The sequence below is a fragment of the Salmo salar genome, chromosome 02, assembly GCF_965601325.2.
Source record: "Salmo salar chromosome 02, fSalSal1, whole genome shotgun sequence".
NCBI classification, from domain to species: Eukaryota; Metazoa; Chordata; class Actinopteri; order Salmoniformes; family Salmonidae; genus Salmo; species Salmo salar.
Genome location: NC_138292.1, coordinates 94609192 through 94625453, shown reverse-complemented (window position 1 = coordinate 94625453; position 16262 = coordinate 94609192).

The following is a 16262-nucleotide window of genomic DNA, read 5'->3' as shown; positions in this document are numbered from 1 at the left end:
AACTGTGGGGGGATCTTGGAGGGTTGAGGGACAGCTATTGGGGAACTGTGGGGGGGATCTTGGAGGGTTGAGGGACAGCTATTGGGGAACTGTGGGGGGGATCTTGGAGGGTTGAGGGACAGCTATTGGGGAACTGTGGGGGGATCTTGGAGAGTGAGGAACAGCTATTGGGGAACTGTGGGGGGGGTTCTTGCAGGGTTGAGGGACAGCTATTGGGGAACTGTGGGGGGATCATGGAGAGTTGAGGGACAGCTATTGGGGAACTGTGGGGGGATCTTGGAGGGTTGAGGGACAGCTATTGGGGAACTGTGGGGGGGATCTTGGAGGGTTCGGGTTTCACTAGATTGTGATCATGAAAAAGGAAACTATGACATATATTTTATATCACTATCATGCACACGCACCCTCACACATAAGGATGGCTCTGTTGTGGACAGACTGATACATGTTTGATAGTGTCTTGATGCTGTATTGTTTGTCCTTCATGTTCTAATACTTTAATGTTACCCCTTCCTTGTGTTGTTTGTAATAAATAATAATATATATATATATTTTTAAATCAGTCGGGGTCTAAACTTACTGTTGAGAGTTAGAATAGAAGAATAGACAAGGTGTAATTTCGAAATGTGCATCAGCAGTTTTTCTCTTGAAAAAAAATAAAGAGGTGGGGAAAAGTACATTCTACACAAATGACCTTCATTATATCAAAGAACAAATGTGTGTGCCTGAGGGGAAATTAACTTTCATACAGCCAAAAGGGGTGAGAAGTTATACCAATATCAGTGGACAATTTGCACTGCTGCTGAAACACATCCCCACAGCATGATGCTGCCACCACCATGCTTCACCGTAGGGATGGTGCACATTTTCCTCCAGACGTGACACTTGGCATTCAGGCCAAAGAGTTCAATCTTAGTTTAATCAGACTAGAGAATCTTGTTTCTCATGGTCTGAGAGTCCTTTAGGTGCCTTTTGGCAAACTCCAAGTGGGCTGTCATATGCCTTTTACTGAGGAGTGGCTTCCGTCTGGCCTCTCTACCATAAAGGCCTGATTGGTGGAGTGCTGCAGAGATGATGGTCCTTCTGGAAGGTTCTCCCATCTCCACAGAGGAACTCTGGAGCTCTGTCAGAGTGACCATCGGATTCTTGGTCACCTCCCTGACCAAGGCACTTCTCCCCCGATTGCTCAGTTTGGCCAGGCAGCCAGCTCTGGGAAGAGTCTTGGTGGTTCCAAACTTCTTCCATTTCAGAATGATGGAGGCCACTGTGTTCTTGCAGACATTTTTTTGGTACCTTTCCCCAGATCTGTGCCTTGACACAATAATGTCTCAGAGCTCTATGGACAATTCCTTTGACCTCATGGCTTGGTTTTTGCTCTGTGTTACGTGTTACGTTTTTCTTGTTCCCCATTTTCCCCTGTTAGTGTGTTTGTGTCCTGGGCATTACAGGTGTACCGAGTTGCGGCTAAAGATGGTGGGCGTGGCTGTAGCTGATTACAGAGAGGATATCTGTTTGCCGTGTGAGAAGAGAAGAAGAGAGGGGGAGAGAGAGAGGACACTTGTTTTTTGTTTGATTATTTGTGTTAATTTCTATGTTTGTGTTTCAGCCTGTCCTCCTGAGGCGCTCCACCCTACCTAGGTCCTGGAGAAGGGAAAAGGTAGATCTGCCCATGGGTGTACATTCCCACGTAGATAACCCATTGTTTTATACACTAGGTTAGCCGGGCGGGTGTCACCCTTGTATTTTCTTGGAACCAGGTAGGACAGTGGGTTAGGGTTTAGAGTGTGTTAGGAAGGATTAGGTGTGTAGAAGAGGAGGGACCTTTTGCTTATTTTCAATAATTGGACCCCGATTCCACACATTACCTTCTCTGGTAGTGTTTTATTTTTTATTTTTTTCCTACTGATTCTTTATGGGTGTTTTATATTGTTTATTTAATTACTTTACTAAACATCCCCTGAGGGCTAACATTGGGTTCTGGTTATTTTTGCTCATTACACCCCACATTTCTTCCCCTTTCATCTGGTTTACCTTGTGTGTTTAGGCCCAGGCATTTACGTCTCCTCCTCAGACGAGCTACACCCAAGGGGAGAACGTAAGAACACCTCACTGGAAAACTAGAATAACTAGCTGTTGCTACAGAACGAGACGACCAATTCACAGTTAGTCTGTGTCTCGTTCTCCACACACGTACCCATACCAAGATCACGTGTTTTCTATATGCACAAGATAGTTTCACTATATAAGGCTTCTGAACTCCTTGTGTCATCGAGCTCTCGGCCTTCCACCTCAGAGGGTAGGGCTAACCAGCTACATTATTGCAATTCTTATCAAATAAAGGTTGATTGTTTGAAGAAATGACAGTCTCTCCAGATTGGTTAGAACTTCCACCACAATGTTAGACCAGACTCATAGTACAGAATAAATGACTGACTGCCCAGTTCAACATCAGTTCACCGTCTCACCTCATACTGTATTGGAGCAGCAGCAGCTGACTGCCCGTTTCAACATCAGTTCACCATCTCACCTCATACTGTATTGGAGCAGCAGCAGCTGACTGCCCAGTTCAACATCAGTTCACCGTCTCACCTCATACTGTATTGGAGCAGCAGCAGCTGACTGCCCAGTTCAACATCAGTTCACCGTCTCACCTCATACTGTATTGGAGCAGCAGCAGCTGACTGCCCAGTTCAACATCAGTTCACCGTCTCACCTCATACTGTATTGGAGCAGCAGCGGCTGACTGCCCAGTTCAACATCAGTTCACCGTCTCACCTCATACTGTATTGGAGCAGCAGCGGCTGACTGCCCAGTTCAACATCAGTTCACCGTCTCACCTCATACTGTATTGGAGCAGCAGCGGCTGACTGCCCAGTTCAACATCAGTTCACCGCCTCACCTCATACTGTATTGGAGCAGCAGCAGCTGACTTGATCGTTGATGCTAATCATCATGTTTGAATCTGAGAGTAAATAGAGCCGACTACACTCTAAAAATGAAGGGTTCAACTGGAGTTGTTCTCAGATCCCCTAAGAACCGTAGGGTTCTTGGTCAATGAAAAACAGCCCCAAAAGGTTCTTCAAAGAACTTGTTAGAAGGTGGGTTCATCGAGGAACCTCCGTTGTTGCTGGACTTCTTCCGGGAACTTCGCAATTACAACTGAAAAGGATGGTGACAAGTTTGGATGCGACAACAGTTAAAAAGGTTAAGTTGGGTTGATGTTTGGCTCTGAATATGTCTCGAAATCATTTATTATAATAATATAACATACTAATAATGAATAACGAAGACAATGATGGTTTTCTGTGAATATCTTCCATAACGTTACTATAGTTAATTAACGTAAATATTAGAAAGCCGGGTTTGACCGTCGGCGTTGTATGAGCTACAGTACAGTACCGTTAGCTAGCTAGCTAACGTTATGTCCTAACTAGGCACAACTAGGTTTGGATTATTTCCTCAACTATATTCTTTCCCATATATTGTATATCGTTTCCATAAAGCCAACATGGCTTTACACTCATTAACGTAAGTTTCCAATCTAGAGCAGTTCTCACTTTTGTGATAATGAACTAGCTAACGTTAGCTTCGTTAACTAACTAACTAAGGACGGTGACCTGTCCTGCTTCTCATCTCATCTGCTTCACTCATCTCATCACAGTCACACAACTCTCATATCACAGTCACACAACTCTCATATCACAGTCACACAACTCTCATTTCAGTCACACAACTCTCATATCACATTCACACAACTCTCATATCACAGTCACACAACTCTCATATCAGAGTCACACAACTCTCATATCACAGTCACACAACTCTCATATCACAGTCACAACTCTCATATCACAGTCACACAACTCTCATATCACAGTCACACAATGCTATTCTCAAACATACCTAATCAATTAGTTGTTTTTCAACAATATTTTAACCTGCAGGAATATTTTCACATTTCTATCTCATGGTTAGTTCCTAGGATAATATAACTCATACATTTACATCTTTCAATACTTCTAAAATGGTGTCCAGGTTTAAAACAATTACAGGTTTAAAACAATTACAGGTGCACCTTACTATCTTATACTATATCATAAATGGTCTTAACTAGTAAACACATATAGTTTTCATCCAGTTCACACAGATAGCTGACTCAGCCTCAGAGCCTCCCTGTTTACACCTCCACACAGGAATACACACTCAGAGCCTCCTGACTGGGCCCTGTTTACACCTCCACACAGCAGTACACACTCAGAGCCTCCTGACTGGGCCCTGTTTACACCTCCACACAGGAATACACACTCAGAGCCTCCTGACTGGGCCCTGTTTACACCTCCACACAGGAATACACACTCAGAGCCTCCTGACTGGGCCCTGTTTACACCTCCACACAGCAGTACACACTCAGAGCCTCCTGACTGGGCCCTGTTTACACCTCCACACAGGAATACACACTCAGAGCCGACGAGGCTTTTCGAAAAACTCCACTTTGCGTGTTTTCGCTCACCTCTTTTAAAAAAAACTAGGTTTGAGATGTGGTATCCACTCGGCTCGCTGCCCCTCAGGTCAAAGGTGGGTCCATCTGCTCCGTTCCCAAAGTGTGGTCTCCCTGAGATCAAGTTTGAGGGATCCCTGGAGCACCACTTAGCCAGGTCGTCAGGAGCGGTTTTAACATCCCCAAATGTGGTTAATTTCTTTCATATCAAATGAAGAGACAAACTTATCACATAAGTCAGAGTTATTCTGAAACTAAATCTTTATTCACTTATTAATAAGAGAGTAGGTCAATACAACGCACAAATATAAAGTCAATCAATTGAGTGCTCTACGATAATGATGACTGGTCGACGAATCATCCCCAGATGATTCGTTGAGAGCCACGAGACAAAAGTACAAAGGTCTTTTATAGCCCTTTCAACCTACATGACGAACAACAGATGTATAGAACGGGTCACAAGGTTAAGATTTGTATGAAAGATACTTCTAATTCTCAGCAGACAGTATCTGCTGTAAAAACAGTACTCTTTGTGTAGAGACCAGGGTCTGGCCCTGGGGTCATCTCTCCCTGGTACCATATAGAACAGAAACATTAACTCATGCTCTGGAATGCGGTCTCTTTAGGTTTTATCACCCAAAAGACATTGTAAATCTCCTGACAGTGTTTTCTCCCAGAGGCCCATCCTCAGTAGAACACAGACACAATAGTTCTAAGAACCCTCTATTCTGCTGCATAAAACAACCATTTGATGTAATAAAAGTATTATAACAATGTTGCAGTTTTACTCTCTCAGTGTCCACTGAAAGTTGACTAGTAACAACAACTGGGACATAAAAGTCACCCACCATGAGACCCACTAAATCTGCCCAAGAAGAGGCAAACAAAAGAAAAACCCATATCAAACTTAAAGACAGGAAGTAAACCAAAAAGGTGGAGCAACTAAAGGTGTTGACTCTCCACATGTATCAAGACAACTGGAGCACTGGGCCAGACACTCTTAAATAGAACCTGGACCAGCTCAGGTGAAACACCTTCCCACTAACGAGATGGACAAGCCAGCACAGGTGTAACACATACTGACTAACGAGGTGACACCAATCAGTGCGTCCTACGTGCTAACGAGCTAGACGTGCTAACGGGCTAGATGTGCTAACGGGCTAGACGTGCTAGCGGGCTAGACGTGCTAACGGGCTAGACGTGCTACGGGCTAGACGTGCTAAAGTCCAACCTCAAAACATAAATGGAAAAACCAAAGCCTGTAACACCTTCCCCCTTAAGACAACAAATATATCCTATATTTTTGTTGGACAAGTTTGCTCATCACCAACAGAAAACAACTTCCATTTCACATTATAATCAACTACAATGATTCACCTTCACCAATATAAACATGGTGTCTACTGGCTGTCAACAATTAAAAAATAGAAAAAAATATCAATTTATAAAATTATTAAATTAGCTTCTGACTGTCGTCTTCCTAAAACCCACTAGCTTCTAGAACTCTCGTCTTCCTAAAACTCACTAGATTCTAGAACTCTCGTCTTCCTAAAACTCACTAGCTTCTAGAACTCTCGTCCCCTTGGAACGAGCCCAAACAAAACTCGTCTCCAATACGGAAAAACATGCAGTCAAAATAAGATCCATGGCAACTCACTGGCTAAATGCAAACACAATTTTTTTTGACTGCCCACCTGGAGACAATTAGAAACCAAGTTGTCCTCACCATGGACACAAGCACCAAAAACGCTGTTGTTTTGACAAGTAGCAATAAATCACTGATATCAATTAGAGGGGGAAATCAGGTTGTACGAGCTGTTGAAACTAACACAACTAAAAAAACACATGGAAATGGGAGATATATTTTACCTCACGGATTAGAGGACAACCTGCAGAAGACAGTCAGCTACATTTTGGAGTGATACATTTCAATTTAGGGGTCGGTTAACAAAGTAACGCAACACTTATTTGTCATCACTCATCGATATCATGTTGAAATTAATTGTGTGAGAGGAGGGAGATGAGGTTGCACGTCCTGTTAAAACTAACAACTCAAAAACCACACGGAATCTGGGAATAATGTGTACATCACTGGTTAGAGGACAACTTGTAGAAAACACCCAGATACATTTTGATTCAAGTGGGTCACCAAAGTGATAAGTGTAACACAACTCTTTTTTTTGTTAGTCACTTTTTGTTAAATCACATAAATAGTACTCTTCCATTTCAGAGTCTGGATTTTCCCCCTGAGGCTAATATCCATATCATGCTGAAATCAATAGAACAGGGGACAAACGTTTAGGATTCTACATTATGACATCATTAAAATACTGCTACTACTTTCACTCCTGTGTGTGTGTTCTCATGGTGTTGTATCAGACTGCTTGACTGAGTAAAACTCTTTCCACATTGACCACAACTATAAGGTTTCTCTCCTGTGTGTGATATCAGGTTGCTTAGCTGAGTAAAACTCTTCCCACATTGAGTACAGCTATAAGGTTTTTCTCCTGTGTGTGTTCTATGGTGTGTAGTCCGCTTGCTAGATGTAGTAAAACTCTTCTCACATTGAGCACAGCTATAAGGTTTCTCTCCTCTGTGTGTTCTCTGGTGTCGAGTCAGATTGCTAGAACCAGTAAAACTCTTCCCACATTAATCACAGCTATAGGGTTTCTCTCCTGTGTGTGTTCTCTGGTGTGATATCAGGTTGCTTAGCTGAGTAAAACTCTTCCCACATTGAGTACAGCTATAAGGTTTCTCTCCTGTGTGTGTTCTATGGTGTGTAGTCAGCTTGCTAGACGTAGTAAAACTCTTCCCACATTGAGCACAGCTATAAGGTTTCTCTGCTCTGTGTGTTCTCTGGTGAAGAGTCAGAATGCCAGAAGTAGTAAAACTCTTCCCACATTCATCACAGCTTTATGGTTTCTCTCCTGTGTGCGTTCTCTGGTGTGATATCAGGCTGTTTGAATGAGTAAAACTCTTCCCACATTGAGTACAGCTATAAGGTTTCTTTACTGTGTGGATTCTCTGATGAATTTTAATGGCTGCTGTGGAGGTGAATCTCTTCCCACAGTCAGAGCAGCAGAGAGTTCTCTTCCCTGTGGATCTCTGCGGGTGTTTCTTGAGGTGTTCTAATGTGTAGAGACTCTTCTCTGCCTTGTCAGCATCATGAGGTTGTTGAGGCTCCCCAGAGGATCCATGATAGTCACGTCTCTCTCCTGTGTGAATGACAAAGTCATATAGATGGTTAAAGGCCCACAACAGCAGAAATCCACTGTAAAAGGTGATGCCAACAGCGTAGCCATGATGTTGTACAACAATTGACGTCTGTAATGAATGTTAAAATTATTTGACATTTGTCTTAAAATGAGCAACAATAGTCATATTTTGTCTTGTTTTCACATTAGTAGTAACATCTAAGATTGTAGGCTAGAAATAAGTTATTCATGTTGTTGAAACTCTAAGCAGTGTGCCAGACGACTTTTGGTCTCCAATATAGGCCCCTTTCTATGTTTAATGAAATTGCGGCACGAGGGCGATGCACATGCAATTTGGTTGTAGAAACTCCTCCCCACTAATGAGGAAACCACTACTTATGGATGTAGTACATCTGGTAATGAGGAAACCACTAGTTATGGATGTAGTATATCTGGTAATGAGGAAACCACTAGTTATGGATGTAGTATATCTGGTAATGAGGAAACCACTAGTTATGGATGTAGTATATCTGGTAATGAGGAAACCACTAGTTATGGATATAGTATATCTGCCTGGAGAAAAATATTTTAGTTTTTCACAATGTATTCTGAATGTGAACGGGGGAGTAAAAAATAAAATAGCCTCCATTTCCAGGTTGCTTATGAGTGCATTTCCTACTTTGGATTATAATTGTCAGGCTCGCTTGAATGTCCTGCTTAATATAATGTTTGTGTCATCATCGCAAATCAACCGCGTTGTACTTAAAAAACACTTCAACCAGTAAAATGCTCTTTGGCTTTTTCATCAGCCTGACAATGAGGGTTTGTACACTGTTTGCCAAATTGGCCCATAACTTCACCTAACAATAACATAGACCTACTGTAGGACCCATAACTTCACCTAATAACAACACAGACCTACTGTAGGAACCATAACTTCACCTAACAACAACATAGACCTACTGTAGGACCCATAACTTCACCTATCAACAACATAGACCTACTGTAGGACCCATAACTTCACCTAACAACAACATAGACCTACTGTAGGACCCATAACTTCACCTAACAACAACATAGACCTAGGATTATAAATAATTTAATATTTCAGGTGAAACATGGAAACTTCATAACCAGATAATTCTGTGAATAATCCCACTAGGCTACTCTGTAATGTGTTGTCATTCTAAATGTCCTGAATAAAGGAAAATAGCTCTGTGTGTTGAACAATAGCCTATCCATCAAGGAACAGTTCTCTACACATTATGAGCAAAGTATCTCTGTGTCCAAACAGACTAACAAGACCCTACAGTTAATCAAGCAGACAATAACATTGTAAACACCAATTTGTTAGGGATGTTGGATCCAACGTGGAGCACGGCATAACTGTATTTACCAGAGTAATGAATGAAGAAGCACTTTGGTTGTTGTTGCATGTCCTGATGTTTGTCATGTGACTGTCATTCAGAAAATGATTTCCTGGATCAGCTGATGATAGTTGAACATGTGACTGTAACTAAACAGCTACAGAATTAAGAATTATGTGTAATTATTGAAGAACCGCGTTAATGACAGTATCCATTTGGGTGTTGTCAATAAAGTTAAGGTGACTCTCGGTTAGAACCATTGGATTTAGCAAACTCTGAAATGATTTAGGATTTCTGTGCCCATGAAAACTGTTTTTCCAGCGTAACATAAGGAGACACTAAATGTTACGTAGGTAGAGTGCATTTCAGAGATCTGAGTACAAAAAACTGTCCTAACAGGACAATAACCTAAACCACAAGGCCAAATCTACACTGGAGGAGCTTACCAAGATGACATTGAATGTTCCTGAGTGGCCTAGTTACAGTTTGGACTTAAATCATCTTGAAAGTCTATAGCAAGACTTGAAAACGGCTTTCTAGCAATAATCAACAACCAACTTGACAGAACATGAAGGATTTTAAATAGAATAATGAATATTCACATGAAGATCAGTCGCCTATTGGATGACATCACGACTTCCCATCAAGCCAACTCCTTGGAGGCCTTACTATGACATCACTCACTCCTTCTAGTTTGCAGTTGTTAAAAAAACACTATTTTGCTCAAAACATTTATTTGTTTCCCATTAGTGTGTTTATACTTTACTGTATTTATATCACTTTTCAACGGAAAAGTTTAAAAATCCCTGGAGGACGTCATTAACAATTCATACATTACAAAAACATATTTGAGTGTAGAATGCCCTTTTAACATTAGTTCAACAACTGCAGAGTTTGTGTCCCTGTTTTATAAGATATTACTCACTGTATTTACTGGTGTTAATCAGATCAATGTCCCTGTTTTATTAGATAGTACTCACTGTATTTACTGGTGTTAATCGAGTTCTCCAGTCTTCTCTTCTTCGTCCTCCTCTAATGTGACAGTAATCTCCCCCTCTTCATCCTTCATTCCAAAAACGACATCATCTTCTTTCACTTCATCCTCCACTCCAAAAACTGCATCTTCCTCCGCTTCTTTCACAGTAACATCCTCCTCTTCTTTCACGGAAACGTCTTTCTCCTCTTCTTTCACAGTAACATCCTCCTCCTCTTTCACTCTGAACGCGTCTTCTTCTTCTTTCTCTGTAACGTCTTTCTCTTCTTCTTTCACAGTAACAGCTTCACCCTCTACTTGTTTTTGTATTGTAACAGCCTCCTCTTCCTCCTCCTCTTTCACCAGAGCTTCTTTCTCCGTCCAGCAGACCTCTTCTTCTTTAACAGAAGGAGAGTAGCTTAGTGAACTCATGGTCGGAGATAATAGCTAGTTAGCATTAGCGACTAGACTAGTGCTAATTTAACCAGCCAGCTAGTTGACTCACAACGTACATTTTACATTAAATGGGGTAGCTAGTTGTTTACACATAAGTATGTTTAAATCACAGTGGCAATTTAACCACGAAATTGTCTAAAGAACTTGAATGTTCCGACTTTGTTGGCTAGCGAGCTACCGAGGTGGCTGCAGTTGTTGAAGAAGCGTTCCGTCCACTAGATTATACGTCACACTAGAAACATCGCCTGAAAGACACATATCGCCATCTGCTGCCTGGAGGGAGGAAACGCAGTTGAGGAGGGAAAACTATTTTTATTCTTCATTGAATTATAATATTATAAAGCAGTTTAGGGAAACGTTTTTTTCCTCTCCATTAAATATGAATATTATATCAACACGTACAAAGAGCAACAAGTGTTGTTTGATTAGTTCAGATTTTTTTTATGAGACTTTAAAACAAACTCTACATCTACTCCACATCTGTATTTCTGATTCAGTCAAATAACTAGATATCAAAATAAGCACCTAGTTATTGATACCCTTGATAAATATTAGGTAAAATTACTGTATAAAATGAATAAACTTTACCCACTACCAGGATATTTTAGCCCAAAACCTGGTTACCTCTCTGCTAGGAGGCTGAAACTTGGCCATAAGTGGATCTTCCAGCAAGACACATCAACATCCACAAAGAAATGGTTAATTGGGCACAAAAATAAAAAATTTCAACGGCCATCTCAGTCTTCGGACTTGAACTCCATTGAAAACCTGTGGTTTGAATTGAACAGGGCAGTCCATAAGCGCAGACTAAATAAAAGGACCTGGAGAGATTCTGTATGGAGGAAGGGTCTAAGATCCCACCCAATGTGTTCTCTAATCTCATAAAACATTTCAGTGTCATTATCCTCCCAAGGGGAGGGTGCTGGAGTATTGAAAACATGGGAGGCAATAATTCAGACCCCTACCTTTTGAGAATTACATGTTAAACTAAATCTCTTTCTCTGAGCGATTGTAATAGTATAAAACAATATAATTTCCCTTTTTTTGTTGGTGTAACAATACATCATGTTGATGTATATAATGAACAGACTAGGTCTATACTGCTCCTACATGGTGTAACAATACATCATGTTGATGTATATAATGAACAGACTAGGTCTATACTGCTCCTACATGGTGTAACAATACATAATGTAGATGTATATAATGAACAGACTAGGTCTATACTACTCCTACATGGTGTAACAATACATCATGTAGATGTACACTACTGTACAAAAGTTTGGGGTCACTTGGAAATGTCCTTGTTTTTGAAAGAAAATCACATTTTTTCCGTTAAAATAACATCAAATTTATCAGAAATACAGTGTAGACATTGTTAATGTTGTAAATGACTATTGTAGCTGGAAACAGCAGATTTTTTATGAAATATCTACATAGGCATACAGAGGCCCATTATCAGCAACCATCACTCCTGTGTTCCTCCGTTGTGTTAGCTAATCCAAGTTTATCATTTTAAAAGGCTAATTGATCATTAGAAAACCCTTTTGCAATTATGTTAGCACAGCTGAAAACTGTTGTGCTGATTTAACAAAGCTTTTGTAAACAGTGTTGTTGCATAACAATCAGGCAGTAGAACAACAATAATCATCACCCTCTTGACCAATCTTCCCTCCCCTTAACATTGGGTTGATTCAGACCCTGTCAGAGTACCAGGTGGACATTGGGTTGATTCAGAGCCTGCAAGTGTGCCAGGTGGTCATTGGGTTGATTCAGACCCTGTCAGTGTACCAGGTGGACATTGGGTTGATTCAGACCCTGTCAGTGTACCAGGTGGACATTGGGTTTGATTCAGACCCTGCCAGGTGGACATTGGGTTTGATTCAGACCCTGTCAGTGTGCCAGGTGGACATTGGGTTTGATTCAGACCCTGCCAGCATGGCCAGAAATGTATTACAAGGTCAGTAACTTATAACCACAGAACCACCCCAGACCTTTCATGCATGACTAAAAACACCTAAGTATTAGATTTACTGCCATGGTCTAGTATGTCACTGCATCAGACACCTTTCACAATGCTGGCTGAGGTACGAGTAAAACATTACATATTATTTCCTAACCATTCACAATGCTGACTGAGGTACGAGTAAAACATGACATATTATTTCCTAACCATTCACAATGCTGGCTGAGGTACGAGTAAAACATGACATATTATTTCCTAACCATTCACAATGCTGACTGAGGTACGAGTAAAACATTACATATTATTTCCTAACCATTCACAATGCTGGCTGAGGTACGAGTAAAACATGACATATTATTTCCTAACCATTCACAATGCTGGCTGAGGTACGAGTAAAACATGAAATATTACTTCCTAACCATTCACAATGCTAGCTGAGGTACGAGTAAAACATGACATATTATTTCCTAACCATTCACAACGCTGGCTGAGGTACGAGTAAAACATGAAATATTACTTCCTAACCATTCACAATGCTGGCTGAGGTACGAGTAAAACATGACATATTATTTCCTAACCATTCACAATGCTGGCTGAGGTACGAGTAAAACATGACATATTATTTCCTAACCATTCACAATGCTGGCTGAGGTACGAGTAAAACATGACATATTATTTCCTAACCATTCACAATGCTGGCTGAGGTACGAGGAAAACATGAAATATTATTTCCTAATTGTCAAAAAATCCCCACTCCTTAATCAACTGGTCTCTCACTGTTTAACCAGAATAACAGGAGTTGTGTCCTTTAGACTGTTAGACTGTTATTCCAAAATAATATTCAGCTACTTAGATGTCATGTATTGTCATGTTATGCTCACTATAAGAAGTCCTGAATGTAATGAAATGCCTGGAGGGGATGTGTTAATTCATAATCCATTATTTATACCTGTTAATTCATAACCCATCATTTATACCTGTTAGTTCATAACCCATCATTTATACCTGTTAATTCATAACCCATCATTTATACCTGTTAGTTCATAACCCATCATTTATACCTGTTAGTTCATAACCCATCATTTATACCTGTTAGTTCACAACCCATCATTTATACCTGTTAATTCATAACCCATCATTTATACCTGATAATTCATAACCCATCATTTATACCTGTTAATTCATAACCCATAATTTATACCTGTTAGTTCATAACCCATCATTTGTACCTGTTAGTTCATAACCCATCATTTATACCTGTTAATTCATAACCCATAATTTATACCTGTTAGTTCATAACCCATCATTTATACCTGTTAATTCATAACCCATCATTTATACCTGTTAGTTCACAACCCATCATTTATACCTGTTAATTCATAGCCCATCATTTATACCTGTTAGTTCATAACCCATCATTTATACCTGTTAGTTCATAACCCATCATTTATACCTGTTAATTCATATCCCATCATTTATACCTGTTAGTTCATAACCCATCATTTATACCTGTTCGTTCACAACCCATCATTTATACCTGTTCGTTCACAACCCATCATTTATACCTGTTCGTTCACAACCCATCATTTATACCTGTTAGTTCATAACCCATCATTTATACCTGTTAATTCATAACCCATCATTTATACCTGTTCGTTCACAACCCATCATTTATACCTGTTAATTCATAATCCATCATTTATACCTGTTAGTTCATAACCCATCATTTATACCTGTTAATTCATAACCCATCATTTATACCTGTTAATTCATAACCCATCATTTATACCCGTTAATTCATAACCCACCACTTATACCTTTTGCTTGAAAGGCGTGGTTCAGACAGGCTGGCACGCTCCCTGACCTTACTCGGCAGGAACTAATGGGGATCCATAATAAACCCCAGGAAGAGTAGCTGCTGCCTTGGCAGGAACTAATGGGGATCCATAATAAACCCCAGGAAGAGTAGCTGCTGCCTTGGCAGGAACTAATGGGGATCCATAATAAACCCCAGGAAGAGTAGCTGCTGCCTTGACAGGAACTAATGGGGATCCATAATAAACCCCAGGAAGAGTAGCTGCTGCCTTGGCAGGAACTAAAAGGGATCCATAATAAATACAAATACTTTATCAATATATTTGCGTCTCTTTACTCTTGGATTCGAAAATGCTAATTGGCATCAAAGTAGACGACATGCAAGACTACAAATCCCTGCAAGCTCCTGCATGTCATCTCTAGCCGACACCTTTCACAGAACAGTTCACTGAATTGTCCACTGAAATACATTTTGACACTTTAATCATTGCAACATAAAGGCCTGATTGGTGGAGTGCTGCAGAGATGGTTGTCCTTCTGGAAGGTTCTCCCGTCTCCACAGAGGAAATCCGGAGCTCTGTCAGAGTGAACATCGGGTTCTTGTTCACCTCCCTGACCAAGGCCCTTCTCCCCCGATTTCTCCATTTGGCCAGGCAGCCAGCTCTAGGAACTGTCTTGGTGGTTCCAAACTTCTTCCATTTAAGAATAATGGAGGCTACTGTGCTCTTGGGGACCTTCAATGCTGCAGACATTTTTTGGTTTCCTTTCCCCAGATCTGTGGCTCAACACAATCCTGTCTCAGAGCTCTAGCGATAATTCCTTTAACCTCATGGCTTGGTTTTTGCTCTGACATGCACTGTAAACTGTGGGACCTTATACAGACAGGTGTGTGCCTTTCCAAATCATGTCTAATCAATTGAATTTACCACAAGTAGACTCCAATCAAGTTGTGGAAACATCTCAAGGATGATCAATGGAATCAGGATGCATCTGAGCTCAATTTCTAGTCTCATTGCAAAGGGTCTGTTAAGTAAATAAATTTGCAAAAATGTTTACAAAAAAATGTTTTTGGTTTGTCATTATGGGGTATTGTGTGTAGATTGATGAGGGGGGAAAAGTATTACATTTTAGAATAAGGCTGTAACGTAACAAAATGTGGAAAAAGTGAAGGGGTCTGAATACCGAATGCACTGTATACGACTGGCAGAGTTTTCTACCATTGGCAGTTTTGTACACAGTCATGTGATACGTGGCATAGAAAAGTCCAATCTTAGGAGAGTACATGGGAGGCACTATACTGTGTGTCTGCAGGTGTCTATCTGGTCAAAACCACTGATACAGGAGCCCCTCCACCCTCCGGTGTCCCGTGTGGCTCGTTGGTAGAGCATGGTGTTTGCAACGCCAGGGTTGTGGGTTTGATTCCCATGGGGGACCAGTACGGGGGAAAAAAATGAAATGTATGCATTCACTACTGTAAGTCGCTCTGGATAAGAGCATCTGCTAAATAACTAAAATGTCAAATGTAAATGTATACAGAGAAACCTAGCTTCAAATACTTAGATGTGTGTATTGGGTATATGTTGTGAAATTGTTAGATATTACTTGTTAAATATTACTGCACTGTCGTAGCTCGAACCACAAGCATTTCGCTACACCTGCAATAACATCTGCTAAACACGTGTATGTGACCAATAAAATGTGATTTTGATTTGAAATAAACGTCCTATTTATCAAAGGTGCTTTTGGCTGGGGTCAAAATGACTCCAAAGGACTTGAATTTGCTAAAAGTCCATTTTGATACAGAAACACTAAACCATGATTTAGATTTATTAAGAACAAGTTGAGAGATCTGTTTAACACCAGTAAGTACCGTCTCTGCAGTCGTTGAACCAATATGCAGTAAAGGGGTTCTACACTTTAATGTTGTTCTGTAGGAATGGCTGAAGCTACACTGTAACGTGTAGAACATCAAGAGTGGACCATCAACAAAACG